A 17,100-nucleotide genomic window follows, 5' to 3' on the forward strand; every position below is an offset into this window, starting at 1 on the left:
GACTCACCCTTCAAGTTTTTCTCCCCTTTTTCTTTTCGACCTTGCGCCACTCTCCTTGAGTGGGCTCAATCGAAGCTAAGACTAACTGTGTTTCTGCTTTCTGTGATGCTGTTTCCTTGTCTGAGTCTGAAGTGTCTGAGTGGTGATGTCTTTTGATCCCTCCCATATTCAGATCCTCGCTTGCCTTCTCTGCCTGATTTGGGTGAAACTGGGCAGCCTTGTTGTCTGATGTGGTTCCCTTCTGAGTCTCCATTTCTTGAGAAACCTCGGCATTCTCTGTGGGGGTCTCTTCCTCCTCTGCTTCTGATTCTTCGTCCTCTGAGACTGGGGGGAAATTGCCATCCTTTCCTCTGTTTCCCTTTCTGTTTCTTTTTACTGTTTACTTTCTTGGCTTCTGGACATGTGCTTTGCAGGTGTCCTGTCTGCCTACAGAGCCTGCATCTGAAAGCTGTGTTTTCATAATCTAGTGCTTGCAGCCAATTCTGTTGTTTGTAGATCAGCCTTATGTTGTCCGGCAGCCCTTTACTTAGATCTGCTTCCACACAAATACGTGCGAAAGTGTAGACCCTTTCATCAATCCTTTCCAGATCTGTTTTGATATATTTCCCTATGCTGTTCCCAATGCCTTCCAATACTCGTTCACTCCAGAAGTGAAGGGGAAGGTTGTATAGGCGGACCCAGACCGGTACTTTGGAAACAGTCATTTTGTTTGGATCGAAATCTGGAAACCAAGGGGTCATAAACAGCCCCGATGTTCCCCAAAACCAGGGCCCAGCACTGATGATTGTATCTCTGGCTTCCTTTGATGCAAATCTTACTATAAAGAACCCCTTGGAGCATAGATGTATGTCACATTCCATGGTCCAAGTGGTGAAGATCCAGTGGAATAGATCCATTGGTTTTGGCCAAAAACTGTTAAAACGGCAGATTAGGGCCTGCGTTTCATAGGACTTAACAAAATCATCCAGCCCTATAGAATCAAAGTTAAGGGTTGGGGTTTGCCCTAGCTGATCTACTATGTATGGCCTAGGTGTATTTCCGCCTTGATCTGGAGAGGACCCTGAGTCTCTGTTGCCCTGTAAAATGTTTTTGTAGGAGGAGCCTCCCTTGAGTTGATGCTGGGGTGCTGTCTTTTTCCCCTTGTCTCCCCCTGAGGAGCTTGGCTGTCCCTGAGGCAGAGCCCCTCCTCTCAGCCTTAGGTTTAAAGCAATGATTGTTCCTGGATTAATCTCATAGCTTCCCAGCGTTCTACTATCCTGGAGGGACCACCTACCGCTGACCAAATGTTGGATCTGAACTGGGTATCCCGTCGTTGCCCATATTTGCTGTTTCAGCTGCAATATGGTGCTTCCTGCATGAACCCACACTAAACGTGTTTTCCCCTCAGGGGATTTAATAAAAATCTGAAAACTAGTTGTTGTTACCTGCTCTGGTTGTAAACAATCTTCCAGATCTGGCCTCGTATTGGGTCGTTTTTCCTTGTGCATGTCTAGATCTGCAAAAACTCTGCTCGATCTATTCTTGTTGCCACCGATCTGCTGCCTGGGATCTGGCTGTTCTCGAATATTGGCTAGATCAGGTAGATCCAGGCCGTATCTGCAGTGTTTGGATCTATGCGTTGAGAGAGGAGGCGGATCTGCACCATGCAGTCCCCCTTCATTGATAAGATGGCTGCATGGCTCAAATTCACAGTTGGGCGCCTCGATCCTCTGCAGCCCTAAAACCTCTTCGTATACCCACACAAGGCGGTGGTCTTCCGTCGATGTCCTCGCCGCGTGATCTAGTTGGAGTCCTGGCAGTAGAACGCGGTCACCCAGGTCAATAACCTCGGCTGCTTCATCTGGAATTTGGTTCAGAATATAGCAAGAAAAAACAATTGCGTGGATCTGATCCGATTTTATGAGCAGAGCGCCGTTTGCGAAGACCCTGAACTCGAGCGTTTGGCTGCAAGAGGTGAGCCATTTCTCTGAAAACGTTTGTACTAAGAAAACCCTTTCAGCACCGTAGAGATAAACGTTCTCCGTAACCCCAAGCCATGGATCGCCATCGGCCCCTGTAGCAGGCTTAGGGACGGCTGCGGCGGCAAACAGAAACCTGCGTGAGAAAACCCTAGCACTCGCCATTTCCCGGAATCCCTAAAACGTGGTCCCAATGATTATCAGCAAATTCTTATAGTTATGTAGCATAGGAAACTGTAAATTTGAATCCATGAGATTAAGTACTTTCATTTCAATTACTTTCAAACATACTAATAACATACTTTAGTGACCATCTAGTTAATATGGATATATAGAAAGAAACAATTTCAAATTAAAAATTGTTTGATAATGAATTTTTATTTTTCCTAATATCTAAAACATACAATACTTAATAATAAAATATGATTATTTTCCTCTTATACAATAATATTGAATCATAACATATAACTATTTGTCTTAATCATAAAATATAAATTATTACTCTTTATTTTTGGTTCTATTCTTTTATACAATTAATACTGAATTATAAGATATAACTATCTGTCTTCATCATAAAATATAAAGTATTACTTTTTGTGTTTGGTTCTATTCTTTTATTAAAAAATAATATTAATACTACATTTTCAAAGTAAAAAAATTTTTATTAAATTTTTTTTTTTTATTATATTTTTAATATAATAAAAATAAAAAACAATTGTGTACAAAATTTTATAAAATTAAACATAAAAATATCATTTACTTTACTTATCATCCCCAAAAAAAACAAAACAACATAATAAAAAGAAAACCATATAGCCTAAATACTTATCCTTCCTGACTTGCAAAACCTCCACTTAACCGTAAGTATTCGTATATCATTACAGTCCTCAATAGGAGAGGGAGATGATATGGAAAACACTGTACTTAACACGTTTTAGAATAAGTTATATATATTAAATTTATTTATTTATTTTTAATTATTGATATTAAATAATTTAAAATAAATTATTATATAATTTTGTATTGTTTTAGAAAAATTTGTTTTCAAAATATAAACCTGTTATAGTTTGATAATTTGGGATTTAAATGTTTTAGTAGTTTGAGGTATTAAATTATTCATTTTTAGTAAAAAAATTACAATCATAGCTTTTAGATCTTTGACAATATTCTAGATCTCTAAAGATGTTCAATGAGGAAAAAATCACTTTAATTTATATAGAATTTATGCCTCTTATAGGTTGAATTACTCGGTTGACCATCATAATATCTAGGGATGTCATGTCAGTTCTCATTATTGACAAATGTCGGGATAGTCATGTTTAGACTCTTAATGAGATTCTAGAGGGTCCAAAACCATAACACTAATTCAGAGTAAAGGTATGTGAAAAATCCCAATCCTAACTCTAAATGGCTATGAATATATATTAAATATTTGGCAACTAAGAAGGTGAGGGGTTCCATTCTTTTTATATTGCTATTTTTCCATGATTGAGTAAATCATATAGGAATATAATATTTATGCATAATAGAGGAGGTATAAGATTCTAGGATATGGAAGCATAACAGGGGAAGTAAAATATTTTGTATTAGTAATTTAGACCACAATGCCCATGGAAACTCCATACAATAGTACAAAATGAGAGATTAGTGACAATGCGACTAAAAAATTTAGTCATCACAATTATTTCAAGTGAATTACTACTAAATTTGAGCAATTTTGAATGACCCAACTAAAAGGACTAACTTAAATGACTAATTTAGTTTAGGGATAAAATATACGACTATATAATAAGTGACTCAACAAAAAGTGACTAACTTAATTGACTAATTTAGTGCAAGACTAAAATATATGACTAGATAATAAGTGACAAAATAAAAAATTATTAACATATGTGATTACTTGTTGCGGCCTCAAAATTCTGCTGCTGAAACATGGGGGATAACCACCCGATCCAGACCTTAAGACAACTCCTTTTCCGTTTAAAGTGGTGGCTTTGACTGGGGATAATGGGACCAGTTTCCTAGTGTGGGTTTTAAGATGAGAGTGGGTGGTTTATGAGTGCTTTGCAATAGAATAATGATAATCTAAGTGACCTATTCTACAATGCAATTTCTCTAACTAACTTATTCTAATATAAACCTGGGTGTTCTTGTGTGATATGCGATCTACAAGGATATCTATTTAGCATGTGATAATAAAGATTGAACACAACTAAATAGAGATGATAACGTAAAAGATAATTCCTTTGACTAAATAGCTAGTCAAAGGAATTTATAAAACATATTGCATATATGATGAGTTCTATATGAAAATCACAATTTCAGTTAGGCATCATACAAAAGTGCAATTAATGATTAACAAAAATAATAAATCTCGCATATAATCCAAGAAAGGAATGTTTTGCCACTAATCAAATGTAAACATAATCAATCATACACGATAATAGTAACATATGTGTGAAGTCCGGCTCATTTGACAAATGACATAGACCACCTTCTTTCTTCAAATCAAATTGTCTCCCAAGAATACAAAAGTGCATCAACAAAGGAAAGTAGTCTGATATCTAAAAGAAACGATCATGTTCCATCATTTTACCAAAGCATTCACAAACTTACAATAGTGCATTCTTTGCAAATGTTTTTGATAAAATTCTGGACCCTTCTCTAGATGCATGAGAAGGGTATAAATACTACTATAACTAAATGTGCAAAAATAGATTATACAAAATTTGAGGAGGTTTCAAACAACCTTCCTCATAACTAGGTAACTAAATCCAAAAATAAAAAGAGGCTAAATAAACAAAACTAAGAGGATGACTTGATGTCTGCCAGCTTTTCCTTTAAATCAAAAATATCAGTCATCGGTTGAATTTGAGGAGGTGGCCTGAAATGAGTCCTGAGCTGTCCTGTGAAGATCACATCAGTGAGTGGTGGCAACATCCTTTGAGTCGTGTGAAGGGAACAATTGAGAGTCATAATCTGGCTATCTGGCTTAACCAGATACTGCCAATATGACTCCCTATTGGTTGTGGTCAGTTTTGTAATTTCCTCTCTCTGACTCCCCACCTTTTCTTGCCAGCCTTTATACAAAGCAGTTAAATCAGGAATTTATTTCATATTGCCATCCTTGATGAGATTGGTGGTGAATAAGATCTGATTCACTGCTTTGATGATGTTCTTTGATACTCCAGCTGCCCTTGCAACTACTAGCTCAGACTGTTTGATTCTGGCATTCGAATCTATAAAGAGAATGTATTTATGAGTTTCTTCAATTTTGGGTAGATTGGCCTTCTTTCCATCTTCTATTTCCTTCCACTCATTGAATTCAGAGATTTTTGTGTTTAAATTGTTAAACTATGTTCTCTGGTCGATTGCCTTATCTATCAGTTGGTTGCTAGTAGTCAGATAGGGAGTAATGTGTGACAACTTCTAGTAGAAATACTCTTGCTGTCTCACCAGAAGGGAATTTAATTACAGGGCCTCTTTGATGAACTCCTCAGTAGTGGGAACATCCTTATATCTTTCCATGGATTATTTCATTTCCTGGAGTTGCATGTTTTTTGCCGATATATCAACATCATGGCTTATTTTCAGGACCTCCATGTCTTGCTGCAATTGCTTTAGTTGCTTTGCCACCTACCTATTTGCGCTTGCTTTCTCTGCCTCTAGTTCTTATTCAAGCTACACAATTCTCTCCTCTTTCTGCCTTACTAGAGTAGAGACCTCAGTAGCCTTGTCCATAGTGGCCGATGCGTATTATCCAATGAACTGTGATAGTCTAGTCAAGTTCTTGACCGGATTGAAAGGAATGTCCTTCCAAACAATGTTCATGGGATCGTTTCTAGGTGGGAATACATGTGCATCTACCCTTCTTCTTTTTCTCTGCCCTCTAACTACAACCTTGTGGAGAGGGATATAGAACACATCAAGTGGAGGTATTTTGGTAACTTTGAGAACAATCTCCAATGTGGGCAGAGCAGCGATAATTTCAGTATGTTGGGATGTTGTTACTTATTCCTCCACAGGTGTATATTGTTTGTCGACAGACTTTGGCTTTGTATCTTTATGAATATGCAGAGGAGTTTTGCATTCCTCCGTTTCTTTGGCATTTTAGGCTTTGGGAGTGCCTTGCAATTTCTGATTAAACTGATCCCACTCCTGCTCCAAACTAACGCCTTTGGTCTTTGAACCGATTCCTGTAGCCAGGGTGCTCATCACTTGCTTCTCAGTTGACCTCCTACTAAACTTAGCTGTGTTGTTAGTGTCTTTGGGCTTCCCTATGTCTGGTGTCTTCTCAATGTTTACCCGAGAGTTTATTTGAGAGCTAGGACCTCCACTATCAATAATGACGCTTGAAGTAGACTTATCTTCGGGTTTTAATAGATGCATTGGGATCACCCGGAGCCTCTCATCTCTAAATTCCTGCAATCTTTTAAAATCTTCAGGTTTCAGATTCACTTTTTCCCATTCGAACGCTTATTCGAAGGATACGGCTGACTGTAAAAAATCCTCAAAATAATTGTCATCATGATTGTATGGCTTGAGCTTTACTCCAATAGTGACATTATATGCCACTTTGTTTGGATCAAATTGCCTCTTAGGAAATGTATGAAGCCCAAGGGCTTCCATATGTGCTGATTCGTTAGTGGCATGACCAAATTGGCTAATGCAAAGGAACCGCATTTGACAGGGAAAATGGGCCATAATGTCTTCTTGTCATCTTTGAGAACTTTAGTTAGGCCCTTTCCCATAGTCTGGTAGGAAATATATCTTGCTAATAACTTATCAGAAACATATAAAGGAAGGACATGTGGATCAACCGTGCTACCAAAAACCCTAATATAGGTGAACCACTCTTTAATAAAATACTTGTGACAGTAAGCAGGCCTGTTGCAGCTTCTTGGGAAAACCTAGGGGCTTTCTTATTGAAAATCATTTGATGTAGGGGAAACACAAAAGCATAGAATATCTTATAGAAGTGAGGTATGTAACGTGACTCCCATATTTGTTTAGGTATGAGATGGATTGGGTAAGGACATTGTAAGGTCCATTTCCAACCCATGGTTGGCCAATGCCGAGATTAAACCCTGTGTTGTCGTTTCCTTTGAAATATTAAATGCTACCAACACTGCTAGGCACAACCATATTGTTCCAAGTGCCTTTCTGTCCAGAATATCCCATTCTGTGTCTGTCATACTTGTCGGCTTCTTTGTCTTTCTACTCAATGGTAGGTACAGATCTCTCTGATATAGATCATCTTCCATCTGCATCTTCCACAGCTGGTAGTTTTGGCGTTGAATTTTTCGAGCCTAAACCTACCATCTTTTGCCATGGCTCGCTCTCAAACTAGGAACCCTTCTCTCCTGCGAGTTTATCAACCAAATAGACCTTCGGCTCTGATACCAATTGTTAGAAAATTATATATTATGGAGCAATGGAACAGATAAAATATTGCAGAAATATAAACACTGAAAAAACATAAAACAAGAGAGACACAGATATACGTGGTTCACCCAGTTTGGGCTACGTCCACAGAGAAACAACCAGTCCTTCGTTTTATATTATCTAGTAAACTGAAGAGATACAACCTACATTAGATCCGCTCTAACACCCTCTTTTCTCTCAATCTCCTCTCTCTTCTTCACTCAGAATACAGATATACATAGACGTAATACAATTCCCTCATATATAGTGAGGGGTTTCCTCCTAGGGAAAAAAACCCTAAATTAAACATAACTTATACCGTCAGATCATCTGCCTAATGAATGACCCAGATTGACTAGAAATTACTAGACTTTTACAAGGCAATTTTACATCTATTTTTAGCTTTGGACCCTTTCAGCTGGATGTATACCCCAGGAATACTGTACACCCCCCCGCGTGGAGGGGTGTACAGTCTTCCTGGGGTATACATCCAATTGAAACCTTTGAATACAGAAGATAATCAGGCTCCACACCCAACAGTATGTAACATGACTCCCATATTTGTTTACAACTAAGATGGATTGGGTAAGGATATTGTAAGGTCCATTTCCAACCCATGGTTGGAAATGTCGTGTAAAAACAGATAGCATCCATAATGTAGGCACTAAAATAGAAGGGAGGGAGGTTATCTAAAAATGAGGCTCTCTTCTATTGATATTCGATAATGGTGGTGGCTAGGTTGTCAGATAGGATGGAATGCCAATTCATGATATGGAAATTAACACAAGCATCAATTAGAGGAATCCATTCAATTGAAAACTTAGTATTATTGGGTAGCCCATAGAATCTACATAACATGGTTGTGCATAGTTGTAGGGGTTTTCCAAAGAGGCTATAACATACATACCCGATTTGTCATACTTGAATTTGTTGTCCAACACCCTCCAACCCTGAATTAGCTTGAAGGGGTCTTGATTTTTCTTTGCGAAGTTAGCCACAAATGTGTTGTCGTAGATATCCTGGGGATCAGGTATGTGGTACATCTTCTTCAGATTCTCTGCTCTGAACGAACCTATGCCCTCCATCCTTGAATTCTTGAACTACCTGTTATCACTCCAAAATTTCTTTAGAAGTTGTTGAAGAAAGAAATGGTAGAGGTAACCACAAACCACTTTTGGAGATCAGGACCTAGCCTTCCTAATCTCAGAGAGGGCTCTCTCTTTATGATTTAACTTTGTTTTAGTTAATTAATTTTAGGCTAGTTATGGTTTCACTTGGGCTTTGATTTGAATTTGGGTTGTGGGATCACTTACTTAGATGAACAAAGGTTTGATTTTACCATTGGGCTATGGAGTCAATATCAAACAAACTGGACTGGATTATGTTCTAAAAATAGTGTCTACAAGTCAAGATAGATGAGTTACTATAGACCTCAAAGGCTTTATGATGAAATGGTTTCCAATTGGGTCCAGGGAGCAATTAAGGGTTCCATAGGCCGGATCATGAAGAGAATGAAAGAGGTCGATCGAGATGGGAGAGCAATTAAGGGTTCTCAAATCCGGGTATCATAGGAAAACATATAAATGACTAACTATGCAAAATAGAGTGTACTTAAACAAATTTCGAGTGATATTTTTAGTTAATTCATTCAAATTTGGAAAAACATTTAAGTTTATGAAACTGATAAGAAAGTAAAAAAACCAGACAAAGAAGATACTTCACTACAAATAGCTCATCTCATGAATCCTGTAGTGCAATTCTTTTATTACTTTCTCTAGTCTGTTGACTTGAAAATTGGTACAATCACCCTTAGGTTTAAGATCAAAATAACTCTACAAATGTAAGGTAATCCACACTAAATACTTTGAATTGTGAAGTATTTATACAAAAGGAATTTACCAAATATCTCAAATTGCATTGAGAACTAATCTAGGAAAAGGAAATATCTTCATGCAAGAAGATAGAGACAACTTTTGAACTGCTGCTTACTGTCCCTGTTATTTAGGTTCTGCTGGATTTGATCTTTGATCTTTGATCTTTTGCCTTTTAAGCTGCTTGGCTATTTGATCTTCATGTTGGATGTCATATTCACTTATGACCTTTCGTCTGATACACTTTTATATGTTTGTCTTTCATCTGTATTTCTTTATCTGCCTCCTCTGTTTTAGTCTTTTAACTGTATGCTCTGTCACCTGCTTTTACTTTTACCAGTCACAGTAAAACACATCATCTGGTATTTTTTACTCTTATCTTGGATTTATGTCTTTAGTAAAAGTGAATTTTACTGAAGACCTATTTGACTTCATGTAAAAATGTGAATATGTTGTTGCTGATTTATTTTTGTTTTAACAATTACTATGTAAATTGTTTCTTTCTACTCTGTCTCTGGTTTAAACTTGATTTTCTGTTTGTACACAAAACTTCTGCTAAATGAAGCCTTTGAATAGATTTCTTGAGTATCTTGGAGCAAACAGGTTTTTTGACTAGTATCAAAACTGTTTATCCAAGTTTTTGGCCTTCTAATCACTTGCAAAATAAAACAATTATTAATAAAACACAGGTTGGCAGGGAGGTGATAATGGCTTCAGGGAAGGGTTAGGCACAGGAAGGGTTAGGCAACTTTTAGTGAAAAAATGAGCGAAAAAAGTGAAAATGAAGGTCTTTGGCATTTTAACAGGTAAGGTTTAAAATTTGGCATGGAAATCGATAAATGAATAATGGATGGTTTTAGCCTACACGAGGAGGTGGTATTAAGGTTCATCGGACCGCTTTTGGCAGTCGAGCGGTTTTTCCATGAGAGCACGCAAGTTGCGGTTTTTCCATGAGAGCACGCAAGTTCACGTAAAGCTGCCACATAACCAAAAGGGGCCTGAGCAAAACCATGAATCTCGCATGATCTCGTGCTCTTAACAATCAGAAATTAGGAGCGTGTGATATGGATGTGGGTCGTTGGATTTTGAAGTGGGTGATCGGAGGGCTGTCGTGCGGTTGAGATGCATGGAGGGAATAGGAGCGGAGATTAGCGGGGCCCGGGGGTTTAATTACAAAGAATTGTAATTAATTTATGAATAAATCAGGGATTGAATATAATACAGGTTTAATAAAATGGGACTAGGGTTAAATGCGGTGGGGGTTTGTTAACCACACCAATGGGGTGGGTTAAATGGGTTTTTTCGGGAAAAACATGATATGCCAAAGTTATCTTTATAAAGCTGGGTGAATCAAAACTTAGGATAAAGGGGTTTTATGGGTTTTTTAGGCAAAATATGGAAAATATGGTATGACAGAGTTAATAAAGTAATGCGGGGGGGGGGAGAATTTAAACTTAGGACAAGGGGGGTTTTGTGGGTTTTTTAGGTGAAATAGGGAAATTAATAAGGGGAATGGGCTTCACTCTAGGGAAAAGGGGTTTTGGGTTGGGAAATGACCTTTGGAGGATAAAATGTTAGGAAAATGTGTGAAACCAAGGGGCAAGGGTGAAAATGAAGGGAAAAGGGTATTTTATTAAGAAATGATGGGATAATGGGGAAAACTAGTAAGTATGTAGTGGGGGATGAAATGAAATGATGGGAAGTTTAATTAAATCAGCTTGTAAATGTATTTTCACTTTCATAACTACTCCTGCACACTAAAACATATGATTAAGCATGATAAATGTGCTTATGCTTTGGACAACTTTGTATTTCTACAACCTTTCTTCTACCTACCCTTTACTTACCCTAACATTGTTTCTTCACTTAATTGGGTGCATTTAAGTTAGCAGACCCTTTATTTCCTTTTTCTTTTGAAAAGCAAACTATCTACTTCTAACCTTATATCTTTCAATGGATCAGATTAAGCTGTTGAGCACATTTTATTTCTCTACCTATTCACTGATCTTCCAAGATTAAACAGTTTGGTAGGATATTTTATTCTCTATCTATAAACATGAAATTTAAAGCATGAACTAGTCAATATTAAACAGTTTGACTATCATGGGTTGTGGCATTTATGACAAGCTACACACAACCATTATTTTGCACAATAAAGTAAAATGTAGTGGCACTTGGACTTGCACACTTTCATGATCTGTTTTTTTTTGGGGTTCATATATTTTAATTTTTCTGTTCTTTTATTATTCTTTTTGTCCTTTGATATTTATTTTAGGACATACCCTCTTTACATTTTTTAATTTTTAATATGGAAAACGTTTTGCAGAAAACAAAAGTATTTACAATATTACAAGACTTAACCATATCCAATTCAAAATTATGAATCCTATTATTATCGGACCCTAATAGTGGCTCCACATGGGGATGGCATTTCTTGGTGAAATGTTAAGAACTCTAAGATTAGTAGCCTTTGAATTGTGACTGAAGTTACCTTGTAAACTATTCTTCTGTGATTTCTTCCTTATTCATACTTATGATGGGGAAAACTTCAAAGCTCAGGGCCTTCTCTCCGGGCTTCAACTTCAAAAGATCACCATTGAATCCAATCTACACTCTACAATGTTATATACAATGATCAAACTAAAGTGAACTATTGTTAATCAGAGGAAAAGTAACGCTTCGGTATTCTACCATTAACAGGTCCTCTTGGTAGATCTGATCCATCTATCTCTCTCAAGAAAAATGCACCTTTACCTCTGTAACCATAAATGACATTGGGGCCTTGCAATAAGAAGTCAAATTTGCCATGTTTGCCCTTGTCTTCTCTTCTTGAATCCCACTTAAGACCTTCATCACCTATGTAAAAATCATCAGCTTTGGTCTTCTTATCAAAAATCTTTTTGATTTTGTCTTGGATTACTTGTGATTTTACATATACTTCTTCTCTGGTCTGCTGCAAGTGTATGGTCTGATTTATCCTTCTTTGGATATCATTTTGTTCCACCTATAATTCCTGGATTATCTTCATTACTAGTACTCCTAAAGATGATGGAAAAACAACATCCATCCCATATACTAACTGATAGGGAGATGTACCAATTGACTTCTTAGTAGTTAGTCTATTTGCCCATAGGGCATTGACCAAATTTTTGTTCCATGTCTTTTTGTTGTCTCCCAGTAATTTCTTAATGATATTGACCGAGATTTTGTTAGAGGGTTCTGCAAGTCCATTACCTTGAGGGTAGTAAGCAGTGGAATGGCCAAGAGTGATGTGATATTTGTTACAAAATTCGACCATTTTCTTGGATTTAAAAGTAGTTGCATTATCAGTAATGAGCTTTTGGGGGCATCCAAATCTTGAAAGGATATTACTTTCTAGGAATCAGATAATGACAGTCTGTGGCTTTTCTAGAAGGGATGGATTCTATGTATTTGGTGAAGTAATTAGTGGTTGTCAAAATTCATTTATGCTAAGCTGATGAGGCTGGGTGTATTTCTCCAATGATATCTAACCCCCATTGTTGAAATGGAATTTCCGTGGAGATTGGTTTGAGAGGCAGGGGTAAAAGTTTTCTCTTTCCCTAAAATATTTGGCATTTATGATAGGAGGTCACATGTTTCTTAACATCTGCAAACAGAGTGGGCTATTAGAAACCAATCCTCAGAATTTTTTCAGTAGTAGTCTTCCAATACAAGTGTCCTCCAAAGTCCTCTGCATGAAATTCTTGCATGATTTTATCATCTTCATCTTTCAGTAAACAATTCAAAAGAATACCACTATTGTCTTTCCAAAACAAAGGATTATCTATGATACAATATTTTAATGACTTCATTTTCAAAAATATAGCTTTAGTTCTTGTTAAAGTAGGAGGAACTTGTAAGTTTAGTAATACAAATATGATATCTACATACCAAAGTGAACTTGTAAAAGGTTTACTGATCTGTGGAGTCGCCATCTCTTCCTGATCATCAAGGGCACTAATGAAGTTTATATCTAGGGCCTGACAACTCGATTCAACCACGAGTTTCACTAAATCTTGGACTTTGATAAGTTTAGTAGGCTTTATTTCTATGTCATATTCCAATATAGTGGCAATCCATTTGCCTCTCTTTCCTTCAGGTCCATTTTGTGTCAAAATGTCCTTAACTACTAAATTTGGAACATAAGCAATGATGTGAGAATACAAAATATAGACTCTGAAATCTTTGATAGCCATTACTAAAGCTAATGCTTGTTTTTTCATAATATTGTATTTGAGTGTGGCATATCTTAAGGTTTTACTAAGAAATGCAATTGGTTGTTCATATCCTTGGACATTCTTTTGCAACAAGACTGCTGCAATGGTGTGTTCTGAAGAAAAAGAAAAATTTATAAAATCTTTTTGAAAATTAGGACTTATAAGGACTGGAGTTTTGGTTAGGGCTTCCTTGATGGCTTCAAAGGATTGTTTGGCCTCCACTGTCCATTTAAGTGCTAAGTCCTTTCTTAACATGTTATTTAGTTCTCTAATCAATTCTGCTAAATATGAACTAAAACTCCTAAGAAAATTAATTTTTCCTAGAAATGACTGTAACTCTCTAATGTTTCTAGGATGGGAAATGGTCAAAATGGCCTCTATTCTAGCAAGATCTATTCTAGTTCCATCTTTGGATATTATATGTCCCAAAAATTTACCTTGTTCTAAACCAAAGAGTGTCTTTTTGGGATTGAAAGAAATCCCAAATTTCCTACATTTGATGAATACTCTTCTCATGTGATCTAGGTGTTCATTATCAGATTTGGAAAAGATAGTGATGTTATCTTGGTATACTACTAGGAAGTCATGGATCTCCTTGGCAAAATTTATATCCATATCTCTTTGAAATGTTACTCCCACATTGATTAATCCAAAAGGCATCTTCAAATACATGAAGGTACCCCAAGGAGTAGTAAATGCAATTTTGGCTTGGTCCTCTGGTTGAACTAAGATCTGGTTATATCCAAAGAATCCATCAAGTAATGAGATTCTAGACGAGCCTACTACCCTCTAAAGGATATGGTCCAGTTTTGGTATATGATAGTTGTCTTTTAATGAGACCTTGTTTAAATTTCTGAAATCAACACAAAGACTGATTTCTCCATTCTTTTTCCTAGTAGTAACTAAGTTTGGAATCTAATCTGAATATCTTATGGGAGCTATGATTTGGGCATCATACATTCTTTTAATTTCTTTCTCAATAGATGGCATAAGAAGTGGATTAATTCTCCTAAGTTTCTGTTTGAAAGGTTTATGATCCTTTTTGAGAGGTATTTTGTGTTGAATTATGCTGGTGTCATAAGATTTCAAGTCTTCATAACTCCAGGCAAAAACATCTTGAAACTCTTTAAACAGGTTAATGTATTTAACCTTTTCCTTTGGAGGTAATGATTTTGATATTTTAATGAGTTTTGGTTTATACTTAGTTCCTATGTTACACTCTTCTATGTCTGCTCTTAAAGGTTCCATTTTCGGTTTCTTAGCTACATCGTTGGAATCAAACAAATCTTCTAAGGGGACTAATCCCTTAGGAAAAAAAATATTTTTAAGATTAAGAATTTCAGGATCATCATTCATTATTTCCTCTATTTCTACATTTTCTAAGTTATCTACTTCTACTTTAGTGAATTTAGTAGGTTTACCTATATCTAAAATATTTACATATATGTCACTATCTATGTTATTTTCTACTGTACAGTTTGTATCTATTTTACAATTCTGAAACTCACCTTCAGCATTCATGAAATCATAAATCTAAGAATCCTAGGAGAAAATCTGCCAATACTTCAAGTTGTTTGGTATGACAGGCCTATGTCTCACTTCTGTAGTGTACTAATGGTTGGGTTGAAAGGGAAATTTACAGGTACTAGCAAAAGTGGCAAGATTGTGAGCCTGCATATTTTGTTTTCTAGGAATGACAATAAAGTTTGTTTCCAGGAGGTCTTTAATCAAATCTAGGAAATCTTCCTATATTGACTAAGTCTAGGATTGTTTGCCGAGTATTTACCATTAATCTATTTAATAATCAGTTTTGAGTCTCCAAGTATGGAAACTCTTTTGGATCCAAGTTTCTAACCATTTGTAACCCTAAAATTAGGGCTTCATATTCAACCATGTTATTGGTGCACTTGAAGTTTAACCTGAATACATGTCCCTCAGAACGATTATTCTCCATATGGGTCAACACTCCTGCACCAGCCCCTAACCTATTCATAGATCCATCAAAGTCTAGATGCCATAGGGACTCATGAAAAATGTTCTCACTATCAGGAGGTTTTCTGTTTTCTTCTACAACTATGATTTGATTATTGTCATGTTTTGAATTGTACAAGATAAAAGAGTCCATATCAGAATGCATGGAGTATATGGGAAAGTTTTGTGGTCTTTCAACACTACTCACCATGTATTTCATCAAGGTCTCTCTATATAATTTCCTTTGTTGGCCAAAAATAGATATGGTGGCATAAGACATATCTAACTGTAGGGATCCCTGCAATTTTGCTCCCCATGAGAGAGATAACAACATTGCATATTTGGGAGGGATGTCTGCAACTACTATGTCCATTAGAATACCCTTTATTGGGCATTGGACTAGAGTTACACATAATCTTTGATCAAACCAAGGCATTTAACTTGGCTAAAGTAAAAAAAAACAAATCCTTATATGGCCTATAGTGATGTCTAGATTTAGTCTCTCCATGATTTCTTTTGGCATCAAATTATGGGATGCCCCTGAGTCTAACATAACATTATGTAATATTTTGTCATGAATGTTCAAGCTAATGTAGAAGGGAGTGACTCCCCCATGTTGATGAGTACCATTCACCTCAGGGCTAAACAATAATTTAGGTTGATCATCATTCAAATTAACAACATCTTCTCCCTCTCCAATGTTTAAAGTTTCAGTTAGCTGTGATCTATAGGATTCATTCTTTACTAACTCAGTCAAGGGAACTAATATCTTTAATTTTGCTATTTTAGTTTTGACGTTGAAGGGAGCTGAGATTTGTTTGTTTGAATAAGATCTTCCTTAACAAATGCAGTCTGTGTGTTCATATCTTGTTTTTCAATACTAGGAAATTCAGTCTATGTTTCAGCTGTTTTGCTTTGATTTCCCTTGTTTGGATTGATTTCAGTAATTATTTCAGTTTGAATTTTAGTGGGGGTTATATCTACAATTTTTGGGGTAGAAGTCTCCAATGTTCCCCTACGGAGGATTTGTAACACTTTGGTAACAGGAGCTTCTGTTATTTTCTTAGTCTAGGTCTAGATTGATCTTTTAGTGGGAGCTTCATTGTTCTTTATACTTCTTAAGCTATACTGTTTGTGTACCTCATATATAGCTGACTCATATTCCTGTTTAAAGTCAAAGGAATCACCAGATTCTAATTGCAATTGTTACAACATGTACAACTCCTGTTCTTCTTGAGTGAGAAAAACAACATCTTCATATTTTATTTTTAGTAAGTTTATTTGGGTGTCATCCCCTTCTTCATGGCTTTGTGAACCCTCAACATAGTTTTCCTGGAAGGGGGGCCTAATTTGTTGATCTGGTATAGCATTCTTTCCAGTGTTAGGGTTCTTCCTAAAGTTGGGGTTTCTTATTGGGGGTGGTTGTTGATTCTCCCATCGATTTTTCCTTTCCATGTTTTCTAATCTATCCATTATTCTCTCTACACTCTTTGCTAAACTATCTACTTTTCCATCAGAAGAGGAAGTTTCCTCTTTAAATACAATTCTCTTTTCATTTCTCATTCTGTCTTTCTTGGCTAATAGTTTGGCCTCTACACTAACAACATTGCTTTTCATTTCTTCCAATGTTTTAAGGTT

Source organism: Pinus tabuliformis, chromosome J (genome assembly GCF_031772625.1).
Source record: "Pinus tabuliformis cultivar Carrire ecotype Pingquan chromosome J, CPIR1, whole genome shotgun sequence".
NCBI classification, from domain to species: Eukaryota; Viridiplantae; Streptophyta; class Pinopsida; order Pinales; family Pinaceae; genus Pinus; species Pinus tabuliformis.